Genomic DNA, 21,019 nt, shown 5'->3' on the forward strand with positions numbered 1-21,019 from the left:
CCAAAGAACTGGGATCTGCTTTTTATAATTTGGACATGAGAAAACTAAAATAAAAATAAAGGTTCAAACTAGATTCTCCACTGCTTTCAAAAGCCTTTATAAAAAATGAAATTGAAATGGAGTATGGGGACTGACAGAGCTTACAAATATTTTTCTCTTCATTTTCAACATGTATTCATCAATGTGTATTCTGTAAAGATTCTGTCTACAACTCAAAAAGCCTTTCTAAATGAAATTCAGCAAAAAACAATGGTCTGTCTAAGCAGAAATGATCTGATTCAGGACAGTCATTTGGATAGTGTATGTCAGTGTATTTGTGCACATCTATGTCTATGGAGACAATTTGGGGACAAGGTAGGGAAAAGACAATCCTGATACTGTTATTTGGAAAGTATCTCCACCCTGAATGATGTTGCACCATCTAAAAGACTAATTAGATTGCATGATTTCATGACTCTCCAGAGTTTTGCATCTCAGCAATAAAATACCCACAGAGTCATGTATCATGTCAAAGGATAAGTGGTATTTTTTGGGTTATTCATCTGGATAGATGAAAAACAAACACTGCAGTTTGGGAATGTATAGATACATAGACGTGACCTGTGAATGAGTGATTTGAAAGATTACACACTGAATGTGCTTCAAATAGCAACATGAAAGGCATTTCTGTGCATAAATATTAGATGTCTCTTTTAAAGTTTGAGATACTTTTAGTTACAGCTAGCCCTCAAACACTTCTGGATGCTTCCAAATGCAGTACCACGGAGGAAATAAAAAAAAAACATGGGGTGAGTCCACAAAGGTATAAGGAAGTGGATTTTGCATCTTGGATGGTTTGGTTCTGTTAGCCCAAAACAATCTATGTTGCAGGCAGGCCAACCTGTCTCTTCTAGTGTGTAGTCATGTTTAGCAGTCTTCTTGGCTGAAGTCCAATGAAGATATCTTTGGAAGATCATCATTTTTCTAAACAGTGTGATTTTTTCAGTGAGGACTTTGGTCCTGAGTCTGCAAAAATCAATGATTCTGATTGACTTTAAAAATACAAACAGTTCAGTCTTTTGGGAAAAACCTTTAATTTCCAAAAACATGTCAGGCTGGACTCTACAGAGCACTTTTATGCTTAGTACTGAAAGTACTTATCTCGCCTAATTTCAAAATACCCCAGATCAGCTGCAGGATAAGGCCAAGACCTTTTGCATCCTGCGTTATCAATGTCTGCAGTACAGAGATGTCTTTTTGGATATTGCCAGGAGAAATGCAGTTTTAACCATGTATTAACCATGCAGAGCAGCATGGTCTTTTAGATCCTGTTCAAGCCCTACTGGAATTCAAAAGTAAGCATTCTTTTCCACAACTAACCTATATAACTTAACTGGTAGCTGTTAGTGGTCTGTCAATTATATGTGTGGAAGTTTTGCCCTCCAGACTTCCCACTTCAAAAAGTTCCCAGACTAAGAGTTTCCTGAATGTCCAGGGATAAGGCACTGCTAAGGGCGTAGTAACTTGGGCCTTCTCTTACAGAAAGGGAGACTTAGTTGTCTTTTGGGTATAAGGTATTTAATTTTGAAAAATTTCCTGTGTTTTATTTTTTTAATCAAGTGATGGATCCTGGGTCTCTCCTGCTGGAGGCTGTAATCCTCATTGCTCACCTTGCTACCATCTTACTTTCTCTGTCTCTCCTAATGAAAATTTTTGGCAGGACAGGAGCTGCAAAATACTTCTGCGTCTGGCTGTCTTTGAGAGGAAAGAGTGTGTGAGGTATGTGGTGCAAAAGAATCATTGCCCTTTGGATTATGAAAACAGTGCTTTTAAGACTGTATGTTGTGACTCTTAGGTGCATGGAGGTATGCTCCCCTATGCATGCTAAATGTAACATAACTGTGTAGATTAAAGACTTTGGATAGTCCCTTCCCTTTGATATTTCCAGTTTCTTCTAAGTGTACTGACTTTCCTAGGTAATTTCTGTCCTGTGCCATTCCTAGATCTCCCCACAACTTACTAAGAAATTTTGCTAGCTAAGCTGGATGCCGTAAATTCTATTAAGTCTTAGACAGTCCACTCCCCACTGCCCCCCCCCCAAAAAAAAGGAATTTTTTTAATATTCAAAAAGTTATTAAACTGTTTATTAAGTTTATTAATAACTTAATAAACAGGCATTAAGTTGTTACTGGAGTAGGGAAAGACTGAAATTGCTCCTTAGGCTCATTTTTCAGTATGTGGGTAGACTTTGGTAATGCAAAATGATTCAGAAGTACTGTTATTGAGAACTTGGCAACAGGGAAACCTGGGGGCAGAGGAATGTCTTAAACCCTTTCTTCTTCAGAATTTAAAAGCTTTCCTTATAGTCTGTTGGGATTCCCCCCCCCCTCTTTTTTTTTTTCTGGGTTAGTCTTTACTTTGTTTTAAAATACAGATCACAAGAGAAAGGCTGGGAGTTGGAGCAAACAGTATTGGACAGAGTGAGGGGAAAAAGGTCTTCCATATTTTGAAGATAGATCCAAAAGAACCTGCTTTTAGTCTTTAAGGTCTGATGCATCTCACCTAATTTCAGGTGCCTAGGTAAAGCACATAAATTTTTCTGATTGGATATGGAAAGTGATGGTCAACTCCAAATTGCTCACCCCACCTCTGGTTTTCTTGGTCCTTTACCAGTGATTGTAAGGCAGAACAAATTAGCCTGTCACTTAGGAAATAGATGTTTTAATGAGATTAAAACTCTGGCTTTAAAGATCATATTTCCTACAAGGTTTTAGTGCTAAAGAATGGAAAGAAAAAAGACTGATTGGGATTTTCAGATGTTTAACTTCTATTGATTTTAATGGGGCTACATGAATGCTCTAAAATCTAATGAGGTTCCTGAGTACCTTAAGAAACTATGTCTGCAAACCTGAGGTACACTGAAAACAAATAAAATTAAATATATTAAAAGATAAGTCATACAAGAAAATCAAAATTTGATGCTCTAGACAGTTCAGTAGCTTTCAAAATATTAAACTTTTGCCCACTCATTTCTTAGTAATTGGGTTTTCAGTTTGTTTAGAGTGGTCTGGATGCACCATAGGATTTTATGAAGGAAAAGAATTACTTATTAAAATAAATTTAGTCAAGAATTGCTGGTAGTGGGAATAGTTAAAATGTAGCTTAATTTTTGCACACCTGCTTATATCTTTTTTTTCTGACACAAGAGGTTAGGACTGGATTTTCATTTAATAAAGTATGCCTGCTGTGATGTTGCTGGTATTTCTAAATGGGATGTCTCATTCCTCCTAATACGGAGCTTCACAACTCCATTTTATTGGGCAAGCAAAGCAATTCTTCATTTGCTTGACTTCAAGTGGGTGTAGTGCCAAGGAAGTAAAGGCTTCCATGTAGAATTTTGTATGAAAAATTTTGCAGGATTCAGCCTGAACTTGCCTGTATTTGTCTATCTTGCAGCTGAAATATGCGATCTTGTAATAACAGCGTCAGTAATCTTTTAGTAGGGTATTACAGAAAGTGAACAGCATTATATTTATGATAAAGAGGAAATTGTATACTATTAGAGCTATTAATTAGCATACAAGGACATGTACATAGGAAACTTACAAACTAAAATGGAGTGTGTGTTCTGATACAGTGATTTTTTTGCTGGTTATGTTACGAGTACATATTATTATGCAAATAAGCAGGTATTTGTAGAAATACTGTATTTAGGACTTAGCATTGTTAGATAATTTCAGAAGGAATAGTTGGCACCTTTTTTTTCCTTATAAAAACAGTTGTGTAGAGCTAGCAATCACTGGAGTGAGAACTGAAATTTTTCAAAGGATCAAAAATGTGTTTATTGTTACTCTAGTTTTTCCCCTTTGACATTTTTTAACAGCAATATAGAGTAATTTCCAGTATCTGTTTAGGCAGAATATTTCAACAATAATGCAAATCTGTGGGAAAAATTACTACCTGAAAAAGTTCCTGCGCCTTATATGGGGCTACCTATGAACGCAACTGTTGCATAAATGGCATAAATATGCCAGTAAATCTGACTTGTCTCTATAGGTGACATATCCATCTGTAAAATACATCAGAAATAAAGCCCAGGTGCATCAGGAAGGTCTTTGATAAAACTTTATTTTGTTCATTAATAGGGGGAAATTAAATAAATGCTAGATTCTGCAACCAATGAAATAATTTAATTCCAAATACTATAGCCGTAAGTTTTGCGTACCTAATAAATGTCTTATATCTGTACTCCGGCATGATCATAAAATTTTTAACTAGCTTACTACTGAATTTATTAATTCCAAAAGTATCATTACTGGTTAAAGCAGCCATCCCTCTACACCTTAAAAATATTTCTGGTGCATTTACAAAAACCAGTAATTCTTATATTGCTTCCTACTACTGTGATAAAGTGTTGATAAATGTAAATAGCCTGTGTATGCTAAGCATTTTTTTGTTTTCTTTTTTTAAGAATAAAAGAAAAAATCTCTATTGAATGTGCAATGGAAGCAAGTGTTTTTCCAGTTCAGCAGTTTCTGCTGAATTGTAAACAATCATGTTGTTTCAAAAGGAGAGTAGCATGGTCCGTAACTCCGACAGCTAGTAGTAGTTTAGTTTACTGCTTCTACCACCTGCCTTCTGACTTAATATTGGAAGCAAGAAGCATGCAATTAAGTATGAGGAAATGAAAATAAATGACACTGTTCATTGCACATTACAAAGTGCCTGGCAGAAAGAATGCAGCTTGCCTGGACCTGATGACCCCAGGGGAAAACATGTCTTGTGCCTGGGAAAGTGCCAGCAAATCAGACACTGACCCTGGCTTTATCCACTATCAAATGCTTTGGTTTCCTTCCTGACAATCTGAAACTTTTTTTTTTTAAATTTATAATTGAGTTCTGAAAAGGAGGGAGATATAAAATAAAACATGTACTGAGTGTGTAGCAGAAGCTACAGGATACTAATCACGCAGGCTATGTTCTTTATAATTTCTTGAGAAAAGTTATTTGGATTACATCCTGAGTTAGACCAAATTGAACTGGTTATTAAATTCCAAGTCTTCTAGAGGTGAAGAGGTTTTTGAAAGATTAATTCCATCTAAGCAGCAATATTGCATGCAATGCAATATTACTGGGTTTATATCTCAAACCTTCCCCTCATTCCAGAATCTGAATGCTTAAAACCTGTTTCATTTGAAAATGCTTCTTCTGTGAATGTTATACCCTTTTTCCTTTATATGGTTAATACAGTGGTAAGAACATTAAAGTAATAATTGTTTGTAAGTAATTTGTCCTAAATTGTCCTAGCAACTTTAACAGACGTAAGTAAATGCTATCCTGATATTACAGAATAGGAAGAAACTGCACCATAGAGAAATCTGGTGGCTTGCTCAGAACACGTTACACATCACAGGGTAGTTGAAAGTGAGATTACCAGTTGAGCAAATAAATAAAGAAAACCATGTTATTTTGCTAAAGAAGTAAAATTCATCTTTTTTTTAGATGAATGTAAGTGCATTACAGATTACTGTAATGCATTGATTCAGCCACTACTGCCCGATTTAGACGGCCATGTATAAATGGTGAGGAAATGCTCATAATGAAAGCAGAAGCAAGTGGAGACTCTCATGTGTTCATGATCTGGTGCAAAACTAGAACTCAGATAGCTGAGATATGCCAAAATCTGTAAACTTTTCAGTGATGCTAAATAGCCAGAGAATATTATAAAACAGATAATTTCAGGTAGCAATGCTGCCAAGACTAAGTGTTTTTTAATTATTTCATCTTGTAAAAAGGAGCATCTTGGTAGCTTGATAGGTATTGTTTTGAATATAATTTTTTTCACCCCATAACCCAAAGCAAAATTCAAGAGTGCAAACTCAGAAGGAATTGAAACCTTTTAGGGAGTCACAGCCCCTCCATTCCAAAACCACCAACTTTCACATTTCTGGCTGTATGCAAGTACATTGATCTTCTCTTTCTTTAATATTGCATGCACACTCTATAGAAAGATTTTTCATATTTCAACTGCATGTAGGTAAGTTATTCTTTGAAAGGTAGTCTTCTTTACTGCACTTCTTCATAGGGCTTTTTAGACCCCAGTAGAAAAAAAAAAGTGGTATTTGGATGTCAGTCATTCAGTCTCTGCTAGTTAAAAATCATGTCTTTCAGAGATGCTTTCTATCCATAGTCCTGCACAACATGAAATATGGTTGACAGCTATATTACCACACTGCAGATTGCAAAGCAATTCACATTCACACTTCTAAGTGCCTCTCCTTTCAAGACTTATGGATGTATGCCAAATTACTTGCATTGTGGTATATGGCCTTCTATATGTACTTTACAGAATAGGTCTCTGGTTTCCATTAAAATCAATGAAGTAGAGACCAAAAGAGCTTTGCTGAAGTGTTTACTAGATGTCAGACAAGGTTAATAATAAAATACTTCATGTATAATATGCATCTTCAATATATATGAGTGTTTAAGAAGATATTTTTTAAATTTCGGATGGAAATTCCCCAGCTAAATTTAAATGTTGAGTAGTGTTAAGTTCAGCTGTCATTGTTTGCTCCCCATTTGTGTCTTTGTAAAAAATGAATATATGACTTCATACCCTATTTAGGAAGTGCTTCCAAATGTAATGGACTAGGAGCCATTTGAGAAGCCTAAGGTCTTGTGTTAACAAAACCATCGTGGTTATCTCGAATGAAACGGGAAAGACACAAGGTACACTCCAATGCTATTTCTGCTAGACAAATTAGTGACTATGCCATGTCATAAAGCCTCGTTCTTAGTCACTATGTTCACATATTTCATTACAGCAGTTCTTTGTCACACCTGTTAAAGTGGATGATCAGCAGGGATGGTATAATAAAATAATTAATTTAATAATAATTATTAAAATATTAATATTATTTTTTTCCATCATATTACTATGGTAAATGAGGCAAACTGGTGGATTTTAAAAATAAAGACTTGTGACAAACCCAGTTTTTGGTGAGAGGAGAAAAGATAGATGCTCTAAAGACATCAGAGTGAAATACGGACTCAAGTGAATTTAGTCAGTATAATGAAAGATTGACTTAAAGGGGGAGGAAGGGCATAAGAATGAGTGTATGGTGGTGGAGGGTACATTTCACCTTTTTATTTATTTACTTTTTCAATTACATTATTAAAGTTTCCCTTAGGACTATAGTACCTAGAAGAAAGTAGCAATACAGTTTTAAAATTGTCTTGAGATTTAGAGGGGAAAAAAAGAAATGGGAATCATTATCACTGGCTTTTGTCAGTTATCTTAAATTCATGAGGTTTTTGTTCTTGTTACAAGGTTGTGTTTTATCATGGTGGGGTAGGTATAAGTTGGGCTAATGACTTGTTTTTCCATATAACATTGTATTGTTGTAGCCCAGCGTTCCACTAAGTTATGTTCTCCAAAAGATAAATGAACTATATGCAGTGTTTTTCATTTGAACTGTACCATATGTGAAAACTCTTGGTCTGTATCTCAAAGATGTTCTGTAAAATCATATACTGTGGTTAGGAAACCAACTGTATGTCCATTTATCAAAATAACTTGAAAGAAAATACGGAGAACAGGGACCTAAATGTGCTAGAGCAGTTGCATTAGGTAATTCTCCATAAGTAAATTTGAAAGTGAAGCAAACTGATGCCCTTTAGAAGAATACTGACCTAATTAGTAAGACAGAAAGTTTGCTGGCTGATTTGAAAATACAGAAGGGAAATTTCTGGATATTAAATACAGTTTTTAAGAATTCCTATACTGGAACACACTTCCTCTTGTCTCTGAAAATAACCCATGGAGAGTACAAGTAGATTACAGCCAACAGTGTGAGTACAGCATGGTCTTTCATTTTATATGCCCACATATACTCGCCAGTTGCTTCTGGTAGCCTTAACCTCCATGAGCTCATCTAATCTCTTGCAGTATCTATCAAGTGTGTCTCAGCAAGAAAGTTTGTCCACTGAAGTGGTGGAATGGAAAAAAAGAATCTCACAAAGTGAGACCTATTTATGCTTCCTTCACCAAGCTGTGAAGAGTCAGCCAGCCATGGTTACATAAGCCTCTTCTGCAGGGTTTCAGCATCTCTGAACATCTTCAACTAAGGTGACAAAAATCAACAAAATTACCCAAAAAGATGCTGTAAGCAGCATGAAAACAAACAAAAAGCAGAAAAATTAAACTTATGAAAACAGTTGCAGCCATTCTTTATGTTAAAGTAACTCAAATTTAGAAAGCATTTTAGAGGTGTTCTTAGTTCTTTGCTCAAGCTTTTTCTTATTTCAACCAGATGCTGGAGATGAGGAAAATGTGGACCAATAAGATGCCTTAAATGGTTTAGAATGAACATTAATGCAAGACACATTTTTGAGTCTATAGGAAATTTCTTGTTAATAGCAGTGAACAGAGAAAAATAAATTTCAGCTCAGAACTACTGAAGCTAAAGTTGAATTCTGCACCGATTGCTGAAGAAACCCTTTCTAGAAAACAGAGGAAAATTATGGCACAACAGTGACTACCACCTGCTGCAGTCCTGAGATAAAATGTGGGTGCCAGGATATTTCCCAGCTGTTATTAGCTCATTGGTGGTTTCTGTAAATGTGCTCCAAGAGAACTGCTCTGGAGACAGCTGACCAGATTTTCAGCTGCTGACAAAAGAAGACATTATGAATGTGAGGAAAACATCAAATTCTCACTTTAACTCCATGTTCTCTTGTGCAAGGATGTCCTGCCAGAATATTTTGGACTAGCTCTTTAATTTGTCTATTTTTGTCCTCTACTCTTAGCTTGAAAGACCACAGCAAGTCCAGAACTGTGGCATAATAAAATCCAATGTTTCTTAAAAAGTATTGAAAGCAAGCTTATATACTTATCCAACAGAAACATTGGAGACAGCTTTCGACATTTTTGGTTTAGCTTGAAAGTGGAGACCAAAGTCGTGGCTACTGGTCCAGAGCTGCAAAATACAGCAAAGTCAACATTCAAACGTGGCTGGTAGAAGCTGAGGATGCTGGTATTTCTTCACATTGTGCATATAATTGTGGTCCAGCGTGATGTCAAGTCTAGCTCAGAATGTTTCTTGTCTTTTTGGCCCCAGAACTGTGTGAAAAATAAAGAATCTGCTATTGGCCAATGAGTATAGAACACTGTTGAAAAAATAATGGGAGGTGGTGATTTTTTACAGTGAAAAGGAAAAATCTCTTCAGAAGACAAAAAATGTGATCTATTAGCATAATAATGTTATCAAAGATCAAGTGTTATAGTATTTTATATTTTTCCACTGCTGTTCCATAAACATACAACAATAGCAGGTTAATATATCAAATGTATACATAAAGTCTTCCCACTGTGCATAACTGTTCCATATATTACTGTTTATATCTTCTGAGATTAAGTAAACACAGAACGTAATGTACTGTACATAAATTTAGCACTACTGAATCATAATAAAATTTTAAAAATACCTTTTTACCATGAGAACTGTGTCAGAATCTCTCAGTGAAAATGTTGGTGAGATGAAATGAGAAGGCTTTTTTTTCTTTTCCCAGAAATATACCAGTTTTAGCAGAACTTCAGTTTCAAGAAGGATTTTCTGGTTAAGCCTGAATAAAACCTGACATAGACAACCAGCCAATGGATGTCTGTGAACCAAGAGGGAACAAAGGTCAGTTTGTCTTCTGTCTGTTTTACACAAGAGGCTTGAACCTGGATTTTCCACTTATGTGAATGCCCTCCCTCTTGCTGGTAGTTTCAGTTTCCCCCACCAAATGTGGTCCCATTGTTTTAAATATGTAATTGACCATTTGAAAGATAGAGCCTCAGACCTGTTCTAGCATAGCCACATGGGAACTCAAGGGGAGAAAATTATGTTCATGTTCTCAGAAAAATTTTGCATATTTCCAAAATCAGAGTTCTGATGAATTTAAAAGTAACAAGGATTTGCAAGTAAAAAAAAGACATTTGAAAGATATTAATGCATTCTTGAAATAGCAATATTTCAATAGTCAAACACTGCAACAGTTAGCAACCTCCTTATTTACCATAAGAAACGTGATGGTGCAGAATTCACATGGCAGAGGGAGAAATGTTGCCCATGTTTGTAATCTGTGGAGATGGTGACAACTTCTTGTTATGGCTAAGAAGGGTATGAATTCAATTCTTCCTACAGACTTCTGGAAAAGCACACCCCACCAAACAAGCTGTGGCTGGTCTGCTCATGCAGCGGGCAGCCCAATGTCGGAGCCAATTGCTAATCCAACAAAGTGACAGCGAAGAGCTCAGGGCTGCATGGGCTGAAGACAAAATGAAAGAAAAAAAAATGAAGACAAACCCTCACTACATTCACTTTTGTGACCTTGTATGAGTTTGCCATAATAACTTCATACCGTGCATCTCATTTCATTATCAGGCAATCTCCCGAAACATAAATTCTTTGCTTGTCCCCTTGATAGAAGATTTTACTTTATTTAGAATGTTTGACTCTATTTGCAAAGGCAGGATAAAAAAGCATTTTATTTGTGCTATGAAATGAGAGAGTGAAGCAAGCTCCTGCAAGCAGGCTGCTTTGTTGAGTCAAATTTATACTCTCATTTTGAGTGTGGAGCTAACACCATTCTTCACTTCACAGGAAAAGATACGCTTTACGCTAATGCATAGTAATCTCTGTACAATCCCAACTCACTTTCTCTGCTTTTAGCCACGCCCCAGTGGGAAATTTCTCTGAGAAATTAACGTGGGAATCAGCTCTTAACTGCATTTTCAAATATATTTATCAGTTAAATTTTTTCATACTGTTATGACAAAAAGATGTTACTAGTTAATACTAATAGATCTGTGATAACAGATAAAAGCCAGACACTGAAAACTCCTACATGCGGACTGTTTAATTTCCTGGCACATTTTGAACATGAAATAAGTTAAATGACTGATATTTTTTAAATACATTATAAATTGGAAAAGTGGTGAGTGAAAAAAAAATAAGGCATTCGCCAGGTATTAACTATTAAGGGTGACGTTCGTTATAGATGGTCTTGCACTGTTTTTATTTTCTGTGATCAGTATAATAGAGTGGTTGTATATAATAGATAATGCCATCTATTTCAGTATGGGTGTCTTGCAAAAGCTAAATAAATAAAAAGTGACGTAGCTTTTATTTACCCTGCAGCAGGTGAGCAAATAAGATGACAGTGAAACAAATTATTTTTTCCTGCCAGCTAAGCATGTCGTCAATCCTTCTTACTAAAGTAATGAAGCAGGGAAACAATATTTTGTTTTCTTTTCACTGTGGTGGAGGAGTTTTACATCAGAAAGGAAGATAACAGTTCAAATTTGAGGATAGCTGGGGCATGGTATCACAATCTGCCTCCTAAGTCATGTACTGTTTTCTGTTTTAAAACAATCTGAAATGGCTCTGGAGTGTCCTGTCATGAGTATTGTCTCCTAGAAATTGCTTGCATAACTTGTAAAGAACACATATGGACAATTTATTTGGGTCTCAGAGTCACTCTGCTGTGGAAATTTTATGTATGTACTGCACAGGACTTCTTAAAGGAAATGTTTGTGTCTTCCGTCCATAATGAGATGCCCAGAATTTCTTGTAAAAGTGAGACTGTCAAGTGCTAGTGCAAAAGAAAAAAAAAAATCCTCATTTATTTCCTTCTAATTCATTCTTTCACTAGGGAGTCCAGGCTTCAGTTTAAATTTCAGGGATGCCATTCAGAGCAAAGTATTTGTAGAATTTTTAAAATGGTCTTTTATAAAGGCAGCAGTGAAAATGGTGATCTGTTGTTTACTTTCCCTGACAAAATTGCAGGGTGGCTTTTCTCCATGAGCGCTTTAATATTAGACTATTAAATCCACTTTCACTACCAGTCCTGGACTTCTGAAAACTTCTAGACTACATACATATGACAGCTTTGAGAAGCAGTGGGAGGAAAGTGAAAGACGGTGCAAAACTGAATTCCGTGGCAACTGGGCAAATTGCCAGTAAATTCAATGAAGCTTTTCATTAAATTCAGTGTGTTTTACATTAAAGCTGAATTTGGCCCACTGTCTATGGCTATTAAAGTTATACAGCTTTAAAAAGCTACATGAAATTTTACCTGCTCGAAAAAATTCAATATGATGTTGAATCTATTTTAAACCCACTTGAAAAATACTTTTAAATTATCTGTTAAGGACGTATATGGTGTATGGCTTCTCTCTTTAACTTTTGTCTGGATGGATCAGATGAAGCAATGGTGGTTGATTCCCAGAGTTTTCTGTACACATTTGGCAGCACCAAATTAAAATATGTATATTTTTGTTTTTAAGAAAATTCTTCTGTTTATGAGGGATTTTTTTTATGATTGTCATAGAATGATAGATAATTAGGAACGTTCTCACTTTCCCCCTTTAAATTTGTCTTAGATTAATGTTTTAATAATGGCCAAACTTTTTCATCAGTAAATGTCCAGGAGTTATGGACCTTAAAAGCTCTACAAAGAAAGACATACTTTCATATCATAGAAGATGTGGGAAAAGGGCATTCTTTTCCTGCCCATCCTAAGGAAGCATGAATAGAGAAGTTCAAATAAGACAGATTGAATAAGACAGTGAGACCTGCCCTATTTAGGATCAATGCTTCTAGTTTTGCAACTACTGGCTAAGCAATAGGAGATATTTGCAGACAGGGAGTCATCAGTGGGTTTTTTGATGGAAGGTCTTTGGTAATATTCTGGACAGCAAATCATATGGTGATGTGTAAGGAGATACAGGGAATAGATCAAAGCTGTATTTTCTCTTTGCATGCAAATAGCAGTGAGTTTTGCAGTATACATTTTGCTTGGTTGAGAAAGTTATGTTCATTAGCTTCTAATTCTCCAGCCAAACTGAGAGGGGAACCCAGCTGAATGCACCAGGTAAGTTCAAGGAAATAATGTGAATGGAAATATGTTTTCATGGTGAACACTTCGCAGCTACAAAGCCTCAGGTCACATATTTGAATTCCACACTCTGCAGTTCCCAGGTCAGAAGGCAAAATTCCTGACCAAAGACTGTGTGCTGAACCTTTTGAAATAAGCAAATGTCATCCATTTACTCCCTTGTGTCTGGGTACCATTTGCACTATCTGGGAATCTTTGGACCAAGAGGGCACTACAGGTCCCTTGGTACAGAAGACAAAGTTATATTCACTGATATTAGAACATTGCTGTATCCTGTAAATTCATTCAGAGACAGCAGTTTTGAGCATTGCTGAGTTAACTTCTATTAACAACACATCTTCAGGATTTGGCTCATAACCAGACAGGTACTGAGTTACCCCAAAACACAGGAAGAGTTGGCAGGTACTTAGGGTGGAAGTCAGCACATGGTGCTCAAAGCACTGCTCAGGGGAGTTCAGCTGGTTTGAACAGACCTCTCCACCTCCTACCTCACTGGTTTTGTGTGTGTAACAGGGTGGTTAGTCCTGCACAAGGCATGAGGTGGCTGGTTTTCCAGCAGCATTCACAATCTTCAACCCCAACAACAGCAAAAGCTACGACCTTTTGATTAAGTCTGCTCATTTTCCCTGTCATAAGTTTTTCTCTCCATGTTTTGATCAAACTCCAGTTATTTTCTTTAAAAAATATAATCTTAAAATATATCCAGGTATGTAATTTTCTCTCAATGAATTTCCTTTCTGTTCATTTCAAGCACCCCTTTTCATTGCTGGCAGTGGTGACTTCAATCCTGTAATGGTTATGCCACATCAAAGTCCTATTACAGCAGAAAACTGCCCTCTAGCAATTAGTCACTATTTATATTTATCACTGATTATTTAACTAATAATGCAATAACCTCAAAAACACTAGAAGAGACAGACGAGAAACTACAATTCCTGATGGTTTTTATTGTTATGTTCCCCTGTCACCACAAACAGTATCCCTTAATTATGTATTTGAATAATTGATGTTTCTCAGTTGTAGAGAAGCCTATCAACTGGGTACCTTTTGTTTGGATTTCTATCATTTTACTCTGCCAAATCTATATAGAAAAATATGGCATTTACTGTAGTTTACTGTTTGTTGTCAGTAAACTCACCCAAACAAATTAAGTTGGACTGCATCTTTCAGTAACATGAAACACAGTTGAAAGAAAAAAAAGAAATAATGACAATGACAAGAACAACTGTGAACCAATAGGAATATAAAACGTATTCACCTTCTTGTTATCTCACAGCATTCAGATGATCATAACAGTTTAGAAAGCATACCGCCCACACCACAGGATCTTGCTCCTCTTTAATTTTCTCTAATTTGTGTAGTGAATAACCAAATACTCATAATGCAATTAGAAGATAATCAGGCTTGTAATTATGTTAATTGCTGGAGACTTACATCAATCCTCCAGCAAAGTGATAGGATTTCAGGGGAACTATTAACATGGGAAGAGAGAGGAAGCACACATGAGAGAGAAAGAGATTGGGGGAGTGGGTAAATTGATGAACAGCTTAGGCTTGTATCATTGAGCAACAATAAGAATACAATGGTGCAACAAATGAAAAGGGCCTCAAGGGGAGAAGCTCAGAAAATGAGGTTTTAGGTACCAGCAACTCAACCTCTTTTGTCTGTTTTCTTCCCATAAATAATCATGTTGTGCATCTATATTTATTGTAATAAGCCCAATTCAGAGAAATCGGATCCATAGCTGAACAGAGAACAAAGGGGAACTGTTCAGCTATGCAGCAGTTTGCCATGTCTCCCACACCACTGAAAGAGCCACTGTATTACCTTCTGTCCTCGACTCCTGGGGGTATTCTTTTCTCATGGTGATGTCCGATATTACATTTAAAGCCATAATACTGCAACTGCAATGGGCTGTCTCAGAAATGTCATGGATGAGTCATAATCTCTGAAGAACATACAATACATAGTGGACTGACAGCATTTATGAAGTAATCCACAGTGGAAATGTTTTCTGGTTTGTTTTTTTTTTTATTTACCTTTTTGTCAGTACCTCGCTGAGGTTGTAATGATTGTTTAAACCTTTTGAAAGTGAGTTTTGTCAAATGAAGTCTGATATAAGTTGTAGGTGATGACTGTACTCTATTAGGGTGGCTATTTCTGAGTTTACAGAACAATTTTCCATGTTTACACTACCTGTCAGAAATTTACTGGCTGGCTTAAAATAAAAATGGATTTTTAAAAAGAGTATAGCTATTATTACTAAGTTACTTTTTCCTAGTTTAAAAGTTAGTTTCAACATGGGATCAAGAAAGTAGGACTACCCTCAGATGTGTATGATCTTTTTGCCCACAGCTGTCTTGAAAATGAATAAACTCATTTGTTTTCTCTTTTGATCTATATGTTTGTAACTAAAGGGCATTCTGCAATGTTTTATTAACTCTAGGAACCTACTTGGATGTAAAAGTACATTAGCTTATGCAACTCCATGGAAAAGCACATTTTTCATATGTTTTTCAGTGGGCATTACATATTATTTATGAATTATGAATAATGATCTAAAGAGCTGAGGGGTTAAGAGAAAACATTTAAACCTATTTAAGTGCCCTGTTTTGAAATATTTGCTATAAGTTACTTGTTTTGTCCTTTTGATTCAGGTTCAACTATCAAGTGTCATCAGCTATTCCTACCATATCATGTCTTTAAATTCCAATTAAGGTAGATTTTTCAGTTCTAAAAAGCCTATGAAGAGTCAAAAGAAACTCTCTCAAGGGCTTCATCTACTAGAGATTTCTCCCTCATTGTTTCTTCGAACAGATGAGTGCTGCATACCTTGACTCCAGCCATGACAACACAATTTCCATGAAGCAGCCCTTAAAAATCACTCTGGAGCTCACACAGCAGGAGACTGAAGAGCATAAACCCAGTGTAAGCCCAAGCATCCTTACACATAATTCCTCAGCTCTGTGGGGCTGCATGCCCCTGTTTGGCCCACCCTGGTGTACTCTTGTTGCAGGAGTGTGGCAAATATGGGGACTCTGAATTGATCCTGAGCTAATTCTGGGCCTCTGCAAGTGTCTGAAGGATCTGTGTCTGTCTGACAAAAAGATTGCACGCATATAATATGCACGCAGGATATCTTCAAATCTAAAAAATCCAGGTGAAAAACCAACAAAGAGAGCAGCACTATCTTCTTTCCATGCTCTGCCCACATATCTGTACACAACACCCAATGCAATGGGGAGTGGATGTGTTATTCAGCAGTCCTCTCCATCAAGGACATAGCAATACTCACCTTTACTTTATACAGACTGACACATTTAGGCCTTCATGGAGCTGTAAAATTTCATTTTACCTCAATGACACTTGCAATATTGTGAAAGTGAAGTTTCAAATGCCAGTTTTCATCCAGAAACTGACTTCCTACAAAATTTAAGTAAAACAGAACAAAACTCAACCCTATATCTTTGCATTTGCTTCTTTTTACTTTTTACATGAAAGGTATTTACTGACATCTCTCTCCCTTGTTGATAAGCTTCACTGTGTGGTGTGTACCTAGTAATATTTTTTACATAAATGCAGTTGTAAAGATAACACAAACTTATTGTTACTAAATTTTTGATAGATATTTTAATCTAGTAATAAGGTATAATTTATTTTAATTAAGTACTCTTGTAGATGTGCACAGAGTTTTAAAGCACTTTCACATCAACCTTAAGTATGATCTAATTTTACTGTATTTTGTTGGGCTATGCTACAGATTCCTAGCTAGTCTTAGGAGAAGGAGGAATAAAAAGGATGATGCCATCAGAGAAACTGTTAAGCAAGGAAAATACAAGTTTAAAAAGTGTATTCCAAGTTGAAAGAAAGGAAGTTTTGCTCAGTTATGACTTATTTTCATGCTACTTTTGGAATATTCCTTGGATTGTACCTGTCAGCCATATGCTCTTTAAAACTGGGCTTATTTGTGCTTGGAATTTGGGCTTGCTTGTGCGAGTGGGATAAGGGGTTGACTTATAAATCCTAGTGATAGTATCAAGTGAAAAGGTCCCTCCAGGGCCTCTTGGCACTTTCTGCTGGTAGCACAATAACTGTATTTCATGACATTGTCCAGGATATGGGCCCCAAGCAATAGAGCAGGCTCTATTATTATCCACAGGTCCCAGTCTCTTTTAAATTAGTTACATCTACCATACTTTGTAGGGGGGTGTCTGAGAAGCTGTTGTACTGGGATGAAATAGAGGCACACAAAAATAAGAGAAGTATCAGTGTCTGCCTTTGTCGAGATGAAGAACTCGGAGGAAACTTTCTTTCTTCTGTGGAAGAAATGACTATACCTTTGGTAGGACATTCTGTTCCAGCCCACAATGTAAAGCAATAGCAATCCACACAGAAAGAAATGAAAGAGTCACGAAAGTATTCTGTGACTTGAATGAAGTTCAGACCACAGATCTATGTACCAGAATCAGCAGCAGAAAAAGCAGAAGAAAAGGATTATCCCCCTCTATCCTTGGAACTCCAGCTGGAGTACTGCTTTCAACTCTGGCATCCCCAACTAAGAAGGACATAGATCTCCTGGACAAAGTCTAGCAGACACCACAAAGGGATAGAGCACCTCTCCTATGAAGACAGGATGAGAGGATTGGAATTACTCAGCCTAGAAAAGAGAAGGCTGTGGGTAGACCTTAGAGCACTTTGTAGTACCTAAAGGGGCTACAGCAGAGCTGGAGAGAGAGACTTTTGACAAGGGCATATTGTGACAGGACAAGGGGCAATGGCTTTAAAGTGACAGAGGGGAGGTTTAGATTGCATGTTAAGAAATGCTTTGAAGATTTCAACACATAGGTTGGAAGGGGCTTTGAACAACCTGGTCAAGTGAAAGATCTTCCTGCCCATGGCAGGGTGGTTGGAACTAGATGATCTGTAAGGCCCCAATCCAAAGCAGTCTGTGATTCCATGATGTCATTGAAACCTATTCCTTTTTAGGAGCTTCTTCTCCAAATCATTGCAAGCACATAGTCTAATGGTAGTGCATACTGAAACAGTACAGCATCATTTTGCCCCATTGGCACATCACACATCTCCATGCCCATGACTGTATTGTTCATTAAAGGAAGTGTACATAGTTCTTATTTTCTGCCTTGAACCTTGCCCCAGCAATGAGACGGTTGCTTTCTTTTTAATTTTTTTTTAATTTGGAGGAAGTGAAAATTCAAGTGGAGAAGTGGAGAAATCTGGAAATTCAGGGTTCAAAATTAAATCACATCAACAATTGTATTCAAGCTGCTGTTGTCTCAATATTGACAGTTTCCTTGCCAGTATAGAATTTGTCGGCTGATGCCTTGTAGTAGTTTGGAAGATCTTGCTTTCAGATGTCAGCAGTCCCTAGCTTGTGAGTAGGTACACATATCCCTGAGTATTCATGTGCCAGTCTGGCAGAGGATCAGAGGCAGCTGTTCACACAACTGCACATTAAAATTGTCTCACAGCAGTTTTGGAAGTGTTTCTTATTACTCTTTATTAGTCCAAATGATGTTGTGATATCACCATCCTGTTAATTGTGCTGCCCCAACTTTTTCCTAGCTTATGAATAGAGAAAATGCAGAGATTGCAATATACTCAGATTTCTCAGAGCTTAGCTTTTAAGAGAGCCACGGTCCTTGCAGAGGGTCTGTACTGGAATATCCTACCCTCTGTCCTACAACCTTTTTCTTCCACATATTTATCTGCTCCTGTGCACTTTTGTCCCATGATGCATCCATGCCTTGGTATTCCTCTACTAGAAGTGTCCAGTGATGGTGACATACATGTACCCCTAGGGAGAAGCACCTTACTTTACATCCTCAACACATGTTAGTAAATACAGCACCACACTTCCTCCTTAACAGAAGTTGATGAGGTGCACATGTGGATGCACATCTACCATGTGTGGGACCAACTGTGCCAGCTGCTGTAATTACTGCCAGTGTAGGATCAATACAGTACAACACAATTCTCTTTTTGTGACAGCAGTACCTGTGAAAATTAAGTTTGGAGTTTATATTGTTGCTTTTTGAGAAAGGACATCAGCTCCTTCTAGAGCAGAGTGTGAAAAACGATGCTCTAATTGTCCTGCTAAAGATGTTAATTACTAGTGCAGGTTACCATGCTATTTTAGAAGGAAAATACATGGATACAAATCAGTCTGGTCTACAGTGTGGATATTCAGTTGTGTGGTTATAAGACTAAACTAGGTATCACCGAGCACCTCGGTCTAGGTAGGCTTTGCAATGAAAAAAGGGTTATTTTTTCTAAATACATCCTGTTATTCTAGGATTTATATGAAAATCCCAGTAAGGCCAAACTATGGTAGAGCCACTAGTCAGTGAGGAAAAATGCAATTAATTTTTTGGGTGAGTGAGAAGTAGATAACACTATACAAAGTCTTTCCCAAAATTCTGGCCATATTCAGAAAGGTGAAATGTATGAAGAGAGTTTGGGATGAGAGATATAGGTGTATTTTGTTTTCTTTTTTTCTGAAGGAGTATTGTGCAGAGAGGAAAAAGGGAAAAAGACAGGAACAGAAGTTTCAAAGAAGAATGTGGAAGAAATCCAAGGACAGGCAGAAAGGGGTGATCTTCAAAAAGAGCTAAGAGAGAGTGTCTTTGGGTAAAACACTGTGCTAGATAAATCTGAAGTGCGGATACTTGTTTTGGTTTTGTTTTGAAACTAAATATTGCACACATTCTTTGGATAGACAAATAATTATATGAAAGAACTGCCTGACTCCCCTCAGCAATTCTCTAATCTGCAAGGCACTGATTTTAGCTAAGTGCTTTATTAAAAATTAACATTATTTTCCATTGGTTTGTGAGACCATTTACTAAATTAAGTAAGACTTTACTTTGTCTTTGTTATTAATATATCTTCCGATATTCTAACTCATATTGTTTGTATTCCGTAAAAAGATGCTTGTAAAATTAGTTTTAGAGCCATGTTTTGAAACAAAGAGTTTAGAGATAAATAAATGGAAAGTTCTTTTTTGTGCTTTTCTTCAGAATTGGGTCTTGGCACACAGCAAACTATCTTTCTTACTTATTTGGATTTACAGCCTAGAATGAAAATGAAAGAAAGGCTACATAGAATAGAAAGCAGAAAAGAATTATCTTCAACAAAACTAATGAAACTCCTGTAGATTTTGCCAGGTCTATTGTCTCAGCTGCCAGGTTTCTTCATCTTGTGCCAGGTTTTCTCTCTAGATGCTGGTTAATTTTTCCATACATCAAATGCTTCACACCTGATTAGACTGGCTTTTACATTGCTAGAAGGACAGGACATTGCTAACCTGCTATGACTAGAAGCCAGGCTGTCTTTTGAAACATTGGCTCAGTTTGGAGGCTCTCTTAGGGACACCTTGTGGAGGGTAATCAATTTCCATCAGGACATGAGTTCAGCCTCTCTCTCGTGACCATCATAATATAATTAAAAATTATCCTCAAGAAATTTTACTGTGTATTTCCACCAGCTGTGCCTGACTCCTTTCATTCTGCTCTGTTGACAGCAGCAGTTTTGCCCATCTTGGATGGTCTCCAGTGAGCCCCTGAATTTAGGATTGTGTTGTCTTTTGATTTAAGTGGCCTACCAAAGCCTTTCTGTCAGTGTCCTGGTTTGTTCTCCATGCACTCACACATTTATTAGATCAGCTTCATCATGAATCATTAATTACCAAACATTTATTTGTGCCTTTTTTCCTATGAGTTGTTTGCAACATGAAGAAGTTTCTTTTTCACTCATCTCATAATGAAATAAAATCTAAATGTAGTGTGAAAGATTTATGCTTGAAGGGAAGCCACTGGGTCAGAGTGGTGACCACTTTTTACACAATTGCTTTGTGCTTCCAATCCTGGCTTTAGGAAGGGACATGCCAGAGTTTATTTATCCTTGCTCCTCCCCTGGAAAATTGTCCTGCCGGAATTCAAACCTTATGCTATTTCCTGGGCCATCAGGAAGGCAGTAGTGGTGAACAAATGGTCTACTATCCCTCTTCGGTCCAGATGGCAGATCTTCAACCAAAATGGAGGAGTTTCTTCCAAAACTTCAAGGTCCAAGAATCCAGT

At 36.9% G+C, this 21,019-nt stretch overlaps 1 long non-coding RNA gene across 2 annotated transcripts; it reads left to right on the top strand.

Moving 5' to 3' along the window:
• The first annotated feature begins 208 nt into the window (after positions 1 to 208).
• On the top strand, positions 209 to 15,400 carry LOC146442035 (uncharacterized). Of its 2 annotated transcripts, XR_014850122.1 has the most exons (4): positions 209 to 1,758; positions 4,451 to 6,707; positions 9,549 to 9,664; positions 10,169 to 15,400. It is a non-coding gene; the product is annotated as an uncharacterized LOC146442035 (long non-coding RNA). The 2 variants fall into 2 exon arrangements; XR_014850121.1 differs by having other exon boundaries at positions 4,451 to 9,664.
• The last annotated feature ends 5,619 nt before the right edge of the window (positions 15,401 to 21,019 follow it).

This window comes from Lichenostomus cassidix, chromosome 2 (genome assembly GCF_008360975.1).
Source record: "Lichenostomus cassidix isolate B80296 chromosome 2, HeHo_3.0, whole genome shotgun sequence".
In the NCBI taxonomy this organism is placed as follows: domain Eukaryota; kingdom Metazoa; phylum Chordata; class Aves; order Passeriformes; family Meliphagidae; genus Lichenostomus; species Lichenostomus cassidix.